Genomic DNA, 12,486 nt, shown 5'->3' with positions numbered 1-12,486 from the left:
CCAGACCAGAGGAGGGGAAAAAAAGACTTTCTTCACCAGACGGAGGAACAAAACGTTTCCTCTTCCTGTGACCTTTAATTTTACGAATCCTGAACCAATCTGGTGAAACTCTTCTGCAGAGCATAATTTCTGTGAATGAATTTCCCCGCATCAGCAGCAAAGCATGCTGATACGGATATGCTTTTGCTTTTTCTATTACACTAAGGCGCTGTGCATTGAATCAGCTCAACTTAATCCCCAAAACCTCAAAAGCAAACATGTGAACACGAGCCAGCAGCCGCACACACTCCCTGTTTCTGCAGCTCTCCGACTAAACGCTGCCACTCACACAACGCTCCTTTGTATTTAGGATGCAAGAGTTTCTGTTGGGATTACCACTGCGGACGCCCCGGACTATGTTGTCTGTTATGTCCACATGAGGCCAGCTGCATTTGGAAGCACATAATGCCTTCTGTTCTTTGCTTAACGTCCAAAAAACCAAACCAAACAGGAAATAAAACATAGCGTCGTCAAGTAAGCAGAGATATATGAACATAAAAAATAAAAAAAAAACGCATCAGCTTGTGATAATTACGAAATGGCAGCTTAATTGGTTGAGAGTAATTTGGGAAAGTTTAGTGTCAACGGGGCTGCAATTAAATAGCCTCGGTTTTCTGACAACAAAATGAAGAGAAGACGGGACACAAACACGGTGATGGTGACCTCAGACAGCGCCGCCACTCTGAATACGCCCAAACCCCGAGGAGCTAACGGCCGACTGGCTGCTCTTTAAATGTTAACGATGCTGCCGAACGAACGAACGCTCTGTCTCTCCGGCGTGTAGTGTTTTGCACAACCATGGGAGAACCAGACCATTTGGCACTTAACAGGTTTAAAATGAAACATTTTTTATCTCAAGTCCTCGACAACCTTCTCCTGTTTCCGTAAACATTTAGACTCGATTCTCAAGCGTGTTCACCAAAGAGTTCAAATTTGAGCTGACGTGGCTGTCAAAACAAATTTGCTGAAAAAATGAGGTATGTAAAATGCTCAATATTTTCCCAGAAGGATGACATGAATAATTGCTGTGCTAATTTAAAATCTAGTGAAATATATATATATATGTGTTTTAAATCTTGAGATTTGAATGAAACTGACTCTGAGTTGCTGAGTGTTGCTTTAGGGCAGCGGTGGTTTGAAACCACAGGCCTCAAAATTTTCAGATAATTCCAACTTTCATTTTAGTCTAGCTGAAATAAATGCAACATGCTAAATTAATATTTAAGAAAAACCCTTTTGTGAATCATCTATTACTCCAGATTTATTGTTTCAGCTGATGTGGAACTAGGGTTTTAGAAGTACTGGTCCTCCAACCAGCTGGTTGTAACTTTTTGAATAATAATAAATAAATACATAAAGCGCACAAATTTAGGATTTGTTGCGTCTTTCTGAGGCATTTTGCCTTCATATTTTTTCAAGCGTGTCATTTAGTTAATTTGTCCTCAGATTCCTGAAAAGATTGAATGGCTTTGGTTATGTTGCTGGACAAAAAGAAAAACATAACACAGCGTTTTCTCCTTCGATCTGCTCATTATTACCTTCTCAATCGCAAAGCAAATGAGCTCTAATGACAGCACAAACACAGCTGTGAGCTTCTCGTCTTCTTCGCTCGTTAGCAGCGTCCACGCTGACTGGCAATCTTTATTTTTGTGTTTGCAGCCATGCAGCTGCTTGCTTCTCTTTCAAAATTTCACATTATCTACATACTGCAAACGGCGTCGATCTAATGACACAAATAAACTTAAATTATTTTTATAAAGCACATTTCAAGATGCATAAATATGAGTAATAGAATTAACTACTTATTATTTACTTTACATTATAAATGTGTGAGAGCTCAAAGAGCACCAGACAGGTCTTGGTATTTCTGTTGCGTCTGCATGAGGTGGAGGGCGACACTAACATGCATTGAGAGAGCAGCAGAACCATCGACATAAAGGACATGTGGACATTTTGTCCAACAGCTTCAGTTACTCGATTATGTAAAATCTGAATACAGTTTTACTGGTTGCAGCTGTTTACATATCAAATTTTCATTAACTTATTGGTTGTGAATGGTAAAAAAATATATATAATGTATAAAATTATAACATGATCTAAACTCAAAGAAGTTGATTATACATAATACTACCCATTAAATATGTAACAAAAATATTTGCTCTGTGTCCATGAAATACACACTAATTGCACAACTTGGCAGTTCCTCTGTACTTGTGGTAAACAGCATCTTGTTCTCGGAGATAGTTGGCAAGTTTAGAGATAAAACACAGTTTTACCTGCACAAGTGTGTGTGTTGGTTCAAGCATCTGATGCCAAAATAAGCATTTAGGTTTTTTTGTTTTTTTTTTGCTGTTGCCAAATCCTGATACAAACATTGGCAACTGAATGAATCCTCTGTCTGCAGTGACTCAAAGAGACACGCTGGAAGTGTAAAAATAAAGATCCAATCCAACGTAGAAGCTTGTCTCCTTCCTGAGGAGACTGCTGCTGCTGCTGCTGCTGTTTGGTTTTTCTCTCTTCCTGCAGGTTTAGAGGCTTCAAGGATGTTGACCTGTGTCCACTCTCCTCTACTACTGTCTCCTTTCATTTTTTTCCTCACCTTTCTCCCTTTCTTTGTTTTTTTTTTTCTTTTCTTTTTTTGTCTCTGGTTGATTTACATTTGAAGCAAATTTCTAATCAAGTTTTATATAAATGTATATCAAGTGGAGCATTGGGTCAAAAGCCGCAACATTCCACTTGTGAACCTTTTAGCCTTCACCTTGGCACTCAATCCTGAGCGCCACAATGCCAGTTGGGACAGATTAAAAGAAAAAGAAACAAAAAAAGAAGAAGAATCCCGATACTCTGTTGGCTGAAGATCCCTGGTGAAGGTCGGTTTTTTGGCTGGATTCCTCGGTGAAGTTCAGGCTCAACAGAGACGCTGCTTGTGCATGAGCAGACTTTGATTATTGAAGCTGCGTGTAAAGAAAGCGCGCTGCGTATTCTCCAGATGGCTCAGGATTCAACAGGCCGCAAAATGGAGATTTACAGCATATGTTCGCGGCTGTGAGAGAATGTATTTCGATCTAAGACATGATGTTTGCTGCAGAGCCTAAAGGGTGCCGAGGGGGTGAAATAAAAATAGAAGTCATAAAAATGGATTCACTCGGTACACAAAGTTGTGCACATGGATTTCTTCTGGTTGAGAGCGAGGCACACGGGGAATCTCAACCCTTCATTGTAAAACACAGTTTGTCCTGTAGAGCTAACCTGGAAAACCAACAAACCTGTTCGGTGAGACGATGCAAAAACATATGCAATAACCTGCTGGTTGCAAAGGTATACCCAACTTTGAACTATCAAGCTGTTGAATCACCTGCTTTTATAATCCACAGTCCCTGTGGGCCGTGGTGTTCAGAGACTACATTGTTATCTGCAGTGAGAATAATGAGAAGGTGGAGGATAGGCTGTAAGTGGAGGTAACCTCGAGGGAGAAGAGTAATGAAAGTCAGCCAAAGCAAGGCAACATAAAACATGTATATGAGTGAGTGATAAGTGGAAGCAAAGAATGGATGTAGTTTAGGTGGATGAATTTAAGGATCTGGGGTTTTATCATCCAAAACATCTGGCAGAGGGCAGGTGGAGTGAGGAAGGGGCAGCACAGTTGGTGGAATGGATGACTTCCAAGTTTCAGGGAAGATTTATGGCAGAAGAGACGGAAAGAACAAAAGGAGCAGAGACTTTACACCGGCTTAAAGGAAAAACACCAATTTTGAAAAACACAATTTTTTTTTCTATAAAAAAATAGTTGTCCTGGGTATTTCACAGAACTGCAATGGAAACGCTTTTTCTCGCATCACACGAGTCATGTGATCAACAGTCGGATGTTACTACTGGTGAAAACCACAAAGAAGACGACAGGAAGTGGCAGGAAGATGACGGTTTGTTTTTGTTTTGGACAAGGTGCAGCTGGCTCCACCAGAGCTCTTACAGCACCTCAGTTCATTAAACATGGTGTGTCATTCCAACGTCATGAATCCATAGAACTTCTTTAAACTACAAAACGCTGCACACGTAGCTGCTCCCAAGTATACGGGGCTTGTTGCTTCAATGCCAGAATAAGACTCTGACGTCTCTGAAGATGAGAATGGAATTGATCTGTCAGCATGACACCGCAGTCATGACAACAAACAGTCAGAGGTTTAATCGGATTATTGCAAGATTTCCTGCCCACAGTGTCACCATCAACAAGGACGCTTTGAAAATATTCAAATGTTATGAGCTACAACAACATTTCACTTCCCTTTGGGATGAAAAAAAAAGTCTTTTTGCATTTGAATTGAAATGTTGAGAGCTTTAGCTGTGACGTATGTAATGCGTCAGTTCAACGCTATGAAGCTTACCTGCACTCTAGACAGCCATCCTCCACTGCAGGGAGAGCCGTGCTGATCTGAACAAAGTGTTGATGGCACTTCAATATTTAAAAGCGTGGCCCAACAAGGACTGAACGGCTTTGCTCACTTCCTATGCTGCCATCGCTAACACTAGCTAGCTAGCTAGACCACGACTCTAAAACAGAAAATTGACGTTATCATTCACAACTTCTTCTGTTCTCTGACTCTCTGAACAAGATTAGGCAGATATGTCTTCATTTCAACAATGGTTTTTTCCTGCTCCTCTTTAATAAAGACCACATTTACTTTCAATAATTGTCCTATTAACAACTTGCCCCCTTTTGTTGATCTCTGCAGCTCAGCTTTGTTACCATGGGTCCCTTGACTCCTTCTCTGCAATAATGCAGGATGTCGTTATTGGGTTACTTATTTATAACCCTAACCCTAATTGTCTGCTGTGTTCATGTAGTTCATGCTAATGTTCTCTCACAGACCTCTGAGGTCTTCACAGAACAACTACAGACACTGTGATCCAGTCACACACAGGTGAGATAGCTTTGCCTTAGTCTAGCGAACAAAATCTGGATAAAATAAAAAAAACCAGAAGTCGGGCAACCTGACCCATTGTGGTTTGTATGTGAATCTTGGCAACTTCAGACCATAGAGACACAAAGCGGCTCGACCCATTTGGCTCCTCATTCATGACCTCCTCTGCCCAGCATGCTGTGAGTTTCCGTCAGGTTTTGTTTGAACCGTTGAGTGCCTTCTTACGTCTCTTTTTCATCACGATGACAGTAATTATTTTCTGACGGATATGAAGGTTAACAGACAAATGTTTGGGTTGTTTGCAAAGAAAACAAATAAGTGTACAGGTTCTCTGTTTTGTTTTGTTTTTCTCTCTCTCCATTGTTACCATGGTAACAGCAGAGCATTTTGATGCACCAAAGACTTTGCAAAGGACAGACAGATACAGAACATCTTTTATTTCATCTTTTTAAAGAATACTGACTCAGATTTCCCCCTCCTGCTATTCTACTTTGTGCTCCCCCCCCTCTTGCTGCACCTTGGTGATTGGTTTGGATACAGAGCGAAGAAAGGCGCCGGGAGGGAAAAATACGAAGAGAAATTAAAGTTAGAGGAACATTTTGCACCCGAGAGCTCATCAGACGGTCTTCTGGAGCGTAAAATGTAGCATAAGCCAGGCAGAACTTCAAAAACAAAAGTCAAACTGAAGTGTTTTGTTTTTTTGTTTTTTTTACCTGAAAATGAAATCAGAAAGAAACCAGGGTGGATCAGAGAGAGAGCTGCCGAGATGAAACCAGGCTGGCTATTTCATGCAGTAAGAGAAAAACAGTTTGGACTTATGAACCTGTGACTGATCAGATGATGGGTTTTTATCCGGATAGTGTGTGTGTGCAGTTTGGGGGATTTTTGTTTGCTGTTAAGTGCTTTATTTTAATGGAGTTTTCACTTTATCCGCAGGTCAGAATGCCTGGTATTGATGTAGGCGGCTTAGATGGGCGCAATCATTAGAAAAGCCCAAAAACACACCCTGCAGCTGTTCATCAAATAACAACAAAAAAAACAAAAAAAAAAACGAGCCGCTCACAGATGAATAAACTAGATCTGACGCGCTCAGTTATTACAGTGAGGAGAAATAGAGTTTGGATGTGAAATGACACATGAACAGGAAGGCAGAGGAAGCTGAAATCACATCAGGTGGAGGAACATTTCTCCTGCTGGTGGGGGGCGTCAGCCTGGAAAAGTGGCGGCGGAGTGATGAGTCATTTTCCAGGAACTCTCTCCATGCTCACCTGTCAGCGCTTGGACCGCAGCAAACAGGGAAAACAATGCGGTAATCCTGCTCGTCCCGCTGTTATAACCCCCCTCCTCCCATCTCCTGCTTTTTAATTCAGCTCTGATCTTCCCACGCAGGCCAGCGCGCAATTACCATCCGACCCTTGAAATAACAGGTTGCCGCTGTCACATTTCAGAGCCGACGGCGTGCCAGAGCTGTGATTATCCGCAGCGGCCGGTCAGGGTCCAGGACCGTGACAGGCTAATTTCCACACCCAGCCGCGGCTTTCACGGTGGCCGTCATCAACTTGTCCTGTTTTTTTGTTTTTTAACCGCGTCACAGCAGGGGAAGCTGTCCCTGAAATGTGTTTGTGCTTTTATTATCGCTGAGAGGAGCTCCACTTGACTTTGCCGACCGGGACAAAATCCTCCGGTTTTTTTTGTTGTTTTTGGGGGGGGGGGGGGGTTTTGCCGCGCAAGTCAGACATTAATAATGAAATTGTATCGCCTCACTTTGCAAAGTGGGGTTTATGGGTTTACTGAAGGTGATAGAAAATGTGAAGCTGACCATTAGTTTCCCATTTTTTACCCAACGCCGTGGTTCAGAAACCCTTGGGCCTCGTTTTTGGTGCCGTGTTGAACACAACTGTTAACAGTAGATTAAGGGCTTAGCCACATGTAATGCTTAATTGCTTTCATGCTGCATGGGAAGAGGAGTCAAACATAAGAAAAGGCAAAAATGTGAGCTCAAAATCATTTTTCAAGCTGCTTTGTGATACATTTAAAACTGTTTTCATGACACATAGTTGTTTTTGTTTCTCAAATCCATGAGAATTTAGATTAATTAGATTAAAACCGGATGTGAAATTCAGGCCAGAATTATGATGGTCGGTTGGCTTCTGTGACCCATGTAATAATAAATCATAGTGAAAACCAAGCAGAATGTGTCATATAAAGCTGTGTTAATCTACTAATTGTAGAGTAAATAAAGGAGAATTGCGGAAATTAAAGTTGTCTCCACCCTGCTCCGCTCCAGCAGCGGAGGAGATATCATCCTTTCAGTCACACATCGATTTGGACTTGACTCACCTGCTGTTACAACAAGCAACAAAATGGAGCTGGAAGATGTTTGACAAAAGTAAAAAAATGGGAGAAAAGTGAATACTTAAATCCAAAGCAGGAAAATCTTTATGAAAACAAAATGTTGGATTTAAGCTCTAATCGGGACACATCAAGTTTACTGTGTATTCCGATTAGCAGTAGCCCTCATTGCCTGTTCAGCAAAACCAAGAATAAACTTAATTTGAACCTGCCTAACATGAAGTGGGCTGAAAAATGATCAATTATAAGACATTTGTATGAGAAACAACACGGCATCTAAAGCCATGTTGATGTTGGTGTTCATTATTTACCAATATTAAAAAGACATTGGTCCTTCCAAAGGTCCGTCAAGCCCTGTTTCACATTTGCCCAGTGAACCATCTTGGCGATCGTCAAGATGTTTTGAGAAAAACATTTTGGGGACCGATAAGACCGAAGGAGAACTTTTTGAAACATGTTTGTACTGTACACAACCGCCAGAGACACAAAACAACAAAGTGGCACAAAAACCGAGTAATTACGCCAACTAAATAACCGCAATCCCAAAAAAAATATAGGCACCATTTTTAATTTAAAAAAGACACAAAAACGAGTGCTAAGGGAAAAAAGCAAGATTAGAAAGAAGCACTAAAAATTAAATCATCGCAAAAGAGAAACCTCCTGACAGCAATGTTTCTCCTAATGAGAATAAATAGACAATAAAAGGCCCAGAATGGCCACAGGGTGACTAGAGGAAATGAAAGGAGCCATCTAATGACTTCAGGATAAGCAAAAGAAGAAAGCTAAATGAAAAGAGAGACTGGACACAAAATGAATCAGAGATTTGCATACAATCATCAATATAGACATCACTTTAAATTAGTTGCTTTAAAGGACAAATTTGAAGAGATCTTTATTTCAGAGTGGATTGCTTATAAAACCTAAAACTACAATGTTTTATTAAGGGATATAAAGGTTCAAATTCATTATTATACAAAGATTATACAGAGGCTCAAGGTTGTGACATGATTGACTGGTCTTATCAGAATGGGTACAGATAATTTAAACTGGTTGTTTTCTGGGCCCTGACCAGCCTCTTACCAAAGTGTCTAAAGGGTTCAGGTCAGAACCGTCCCAGAAGCTCAACGTTAGCCCGATCTGTAGATTCCTGAACCGTTTATGGAGTGCGTTTCAGCTGCTGATCTGAAAAAATGGTTAAGTAACTTCATGGCTGCCCTCCTTCCTCCTCTTTATGCAGACCACCAGTCCCACAAGCAGTGAAGTAGACCCTTAGGGTTCATTCACACCAGCCCTGGTTAGTCCACGTTAATCTAACTCTGATGTGGACCAAAATGACAAACTCCGGTTCGCCTACAAACCTCCGTCTCAGTTCGGTTGAAGTGAACTCTGGTGTGGTTTGAATGCAGATGTGGATGCAAGTGGACCAGACACAGCTCCAAAAGCAGGAAGTGAAGTAAAGTGCAGAGCATTCTGGGTAAAAAAAAAACAAAAACAAGCATGAAAGTCTGGCGCCAGCGGGAAAAAATGGTGCATGGTGTTTCACTACAACCGCTAAAATCTGATGCTACTCCATTTTTTGCTGAGCTCCTCGTTGGAGCTACTTGTTTGTTAAACGCTGGTAAAAACTTTGTAAAAGGCTTAATGGAGAAACAATGTTGTGATGACTTCCTGAAGGCGCAGTGTCAGAAAGAGCAGGAGCTTCTTAAAGAGACAGAGGCCCAATTTCAAGGCACTAAATTGCAAAGTCAGAGTTCTTTTAAATCATGTTTGATATATATAGTATTTTTATAAAAACTGAAGGTAACATAGTTACTTGATGGTGCTATAAAATTACAGGCATGGAAAATGCATAATGCTGCCCTTGAACCTTTTCTAGGTTGTGGTTGTCATCCTTGGTTCAAACTATTGGCATTATAGAAACCAACCAAAATAAATGAGTTCTTCCATTTCTAATTGAAAAAGTGGTCAAATATTCAATCAGAAAATTGTTAAAGGCCTGAAAAACAGACATATATCCAAAAATGAGGTAGCATATTTGTTTTTGAATAATTATTCGAAGGTGGATAAAACAACTGCTCAAGTGTATCTTTAACAGCCCAAATGTTAAAAGATGCTCCATTAACATTTGGGCTAATGCTAATGCTCAGGATGATGATCAGTGAGAAGACTAGAAGCCACATTGAGTGCCAGTGAGGACATTACGTGGCTTCATAGACGCAAAATAAAGATGCCGAATGACACGAAATGGCCCAAATCAGCCGCAGCCGGGCGATTATATTTTGTTGGACTGTACTCCATTTGTGGACGGGAGTTCCTCGGGGAGTTAATTCCGCCTCGGCGCGCTCACAAGGCCCATCCCCAGCTGGCCCACGTTTCCCCTGCAGGTCGGAGATCAAAGCGTTGAAGCTCCTCCAAACCTTCAGGCCACACGGCAGCTGAGGCCGGAGCCAGCAAATGATTTGTCGCTACAGACTCTTATTTAGAAAGACTCATTAATTAGCGCTCCGTCTTCATCCCCACACAGCAGCAGCTCTCGGTCACCGGCGGCGATCCGCGTGTGCACGACTCCGCTCCACCACACACACACACACACACACACACACACACACACACACACACACCAGCGGGAGGACATTGTGAAAGATGATTATGTCTAAAAATTTCTTGTCATGAAATGAGGAGGGGCGGGAAGTCATTTAAAACACACAGAGAGCTGTGATAGAAAATTGTAGGGGCAAAGACGAGATTCGTTTGCAGAATCAAAAACGTACAGAACCTTTTTACCGATGCGCCTTTGTTGCGCAAACATGTACGTCGCCGCCGGCGTAAGACAGGAATAATCAATCTCCCTAAATTCAACGTGAAGCCTGAGTCGCTGGGTTGTGAGTGTGTGTGTGTGTGCGTGTGTGTGTGTGTGTGTGTACACCATTACGCCCGGAGGAATGAATGACAAAAAAGCAAGTAGATAAAAAAAAAAGAGAGAGAGAAGATAGAACTGGAGTGTGACAACATAGATGCATTCAGAGAGAAAAGGTGAGCTGGCGGAGCAGATTCAGAATATACTGGCGCGAGACGAGACGGTCCTACGGCAGCCCGGATGTCCTTTTTGCTCACAGCTCCTATAAATTTGTCGCAAGCTGCGACGAAGCCAACGAACTGGGCTCGTTCCGTTTGTAATGAAGACACAGATGAGCAGACGTTATTCGTTTGCGTCGTTCCCTCACAAATTTTGCGACTGTTTGTCATCAGTCTCGGAGGTAATGGTGTTCAGAGGTTGTGTTTGGGTCGTGTGCAAAATGCAGAAAGAAAAAGAAGAGAAAAAAGTATCGTTTCTGTGTTTTGTGTGCGTCCGAGTTTGGCGGAGTTATGACTCAGAGGGGAAAGCATTTAGATGCAAATGAGAGCAATCAGCCACTAAAAGGTTTAAAGTACCCCAATTTGCCTCCGTGAGCCTCTGCTGCCGCTGCCACCTCTGACCGAGTTGAAACCCGGGCGGGCAAACTCCAGTAAATAATTCCCAGAGGCTTTCAACAAGAACCCACCTGCTACTTTCGCTTCTTATACCTTTTTCCCCCCCCTGCCCTCAAACTCCTTTCCTGCTGTTTATTCAGGAGGCTCCTCTCTCATTTCAAAAGCGTTTTCTGCTCAGGAAGGTCCGAGTCTTTTCACCAGATCAAAGCAAAGTGTACTTAATGAACATGTCTCCCCTGGTCCGACCTGCCTTTCTGTGGCGAGTGAAATCTCTTCAGCCACCCTCATAAACAATAAAATAAAATAAAATAGATAAAATGTCCATGTATACATTTAGTTTCATATTTCATTAATCTCATTTAAAACGAGGGTAAAAACTCGCCTGTTTCGAGCTGCCTTCGATTAATATCAAGTGGAACATTTTAAATTGTAGTTTTTCTTTTGTGTGCTTGTGTTGTTGTTTTTGTCTTCCTCCTAATCGTGGGAAGCACTTTGAACTGCCTTGTTGCTGAAACAAATGTGGTTCGGTGTGTTTTTTTACCAAACCAAAACTCAGCGAACTCTGCAGCACATCTACATGTGAAGGTTGTCAAAGTCAAGCTAGCATACCTGATCTGCTTCCCTCTCTCTCTATTAAAACCTTTCCTGACCTTGTTGCCTGGTTGTTGTTGTGTTGACAGTTACTAGCAAAGCACTGCATCCCTTTTCTTCTATATATCAAATGTAAATTTAAGATTTAACCAGTTATGTTGTCAACTTGACGGCTATAAAACCAATGGTAGTTGTTGTTGGGGAGCAGATTTTTGTGGGTTCTTGTGCGCGTGACGTCGCGTTGCAACGTGTCTCCAAATAAAGTTTTCAAAATGGAGAAGCAGTCGATGTTCTGCTGTATTTCTTAAGAGCAAACTGCTGAGCAGGAGACAGAGTGAACTGCGGGGTATGAATCCACAGTTGGAGGAAGTAGCAATCAGAGAGTTGACATTTAAATATTAATTGTTTCACGGTGATTACTGTAAAAGCACAAGTAGAAACTCCAACATTACAAAAGAATCCCGTGTCGAGGGGCCACAGCGGCAGGGTCTGAGTCGGCAGTGTGCTTCAATCTGGCCCCACAACGCACCTGAAATGTTAAGGATCTTAAGGAAAGTTTTTTGCTTGTCAAGTAAAGGTTTAGTTTTAAGTCCATGCCTTCAGTTGGTCCATCGAACGACATGATTTAGATCTGATTCAATGTAATAAATACCACGTTTACGCCTTGATGGTGCTAAATTAGTTTACCACCTCTGAAGTGTCGGACGCTTCCTGTGCGCCGCTCTGCGTCTCTAGCTGCCGCCCCGCTGCAGCCGCTTGTGTAGGTCTGTTGATGAAGCCGGCTTGTAAATGTGTTTGTTAATGCCAGACAGCGTTACCGACAGAGACATAATACTGAACACAAGATGTTTCTCATTAACAGCAGTGCAGAAGGTCAAGCCAATGCATCATTCTGCGAACGAGAGCTATTTCGGTCCGACGGACGCAGAAGCAGCAGTTCGTGGCTCCGCCGCTCGATTAACGAGGCCTGATTCTGAAACACAAGCTCGCTTCTCGTTTTCTTTACTGCTTGTTTTTAACGGGTTTAACTCGGCCTCCGAGGGAACTCATGTTGATGGCTGTCTGTGTGCCGGATTTGATCATTCCAGTAACTTGTCTTGTTTTTGTGTGTGTT

This window comes from Poecilia mexicana, unplaced genomic scaffold (assembly GCF_051168715.1).
Source record: "Poecilia mexicana isolate PSO_F unplaced genomic scaffold, ASM5116871v1 scaffold_2, whole genome shotgun sequence".
NCBI lineage: Eukaryota > Metazoa > Chordata > Actinopteri > Cyprinodontiformes > Poeciliidae > Poecilia > Poecilia mexicana.
This window is presented reverse-complemented; position numbering follows the sequence as displayed.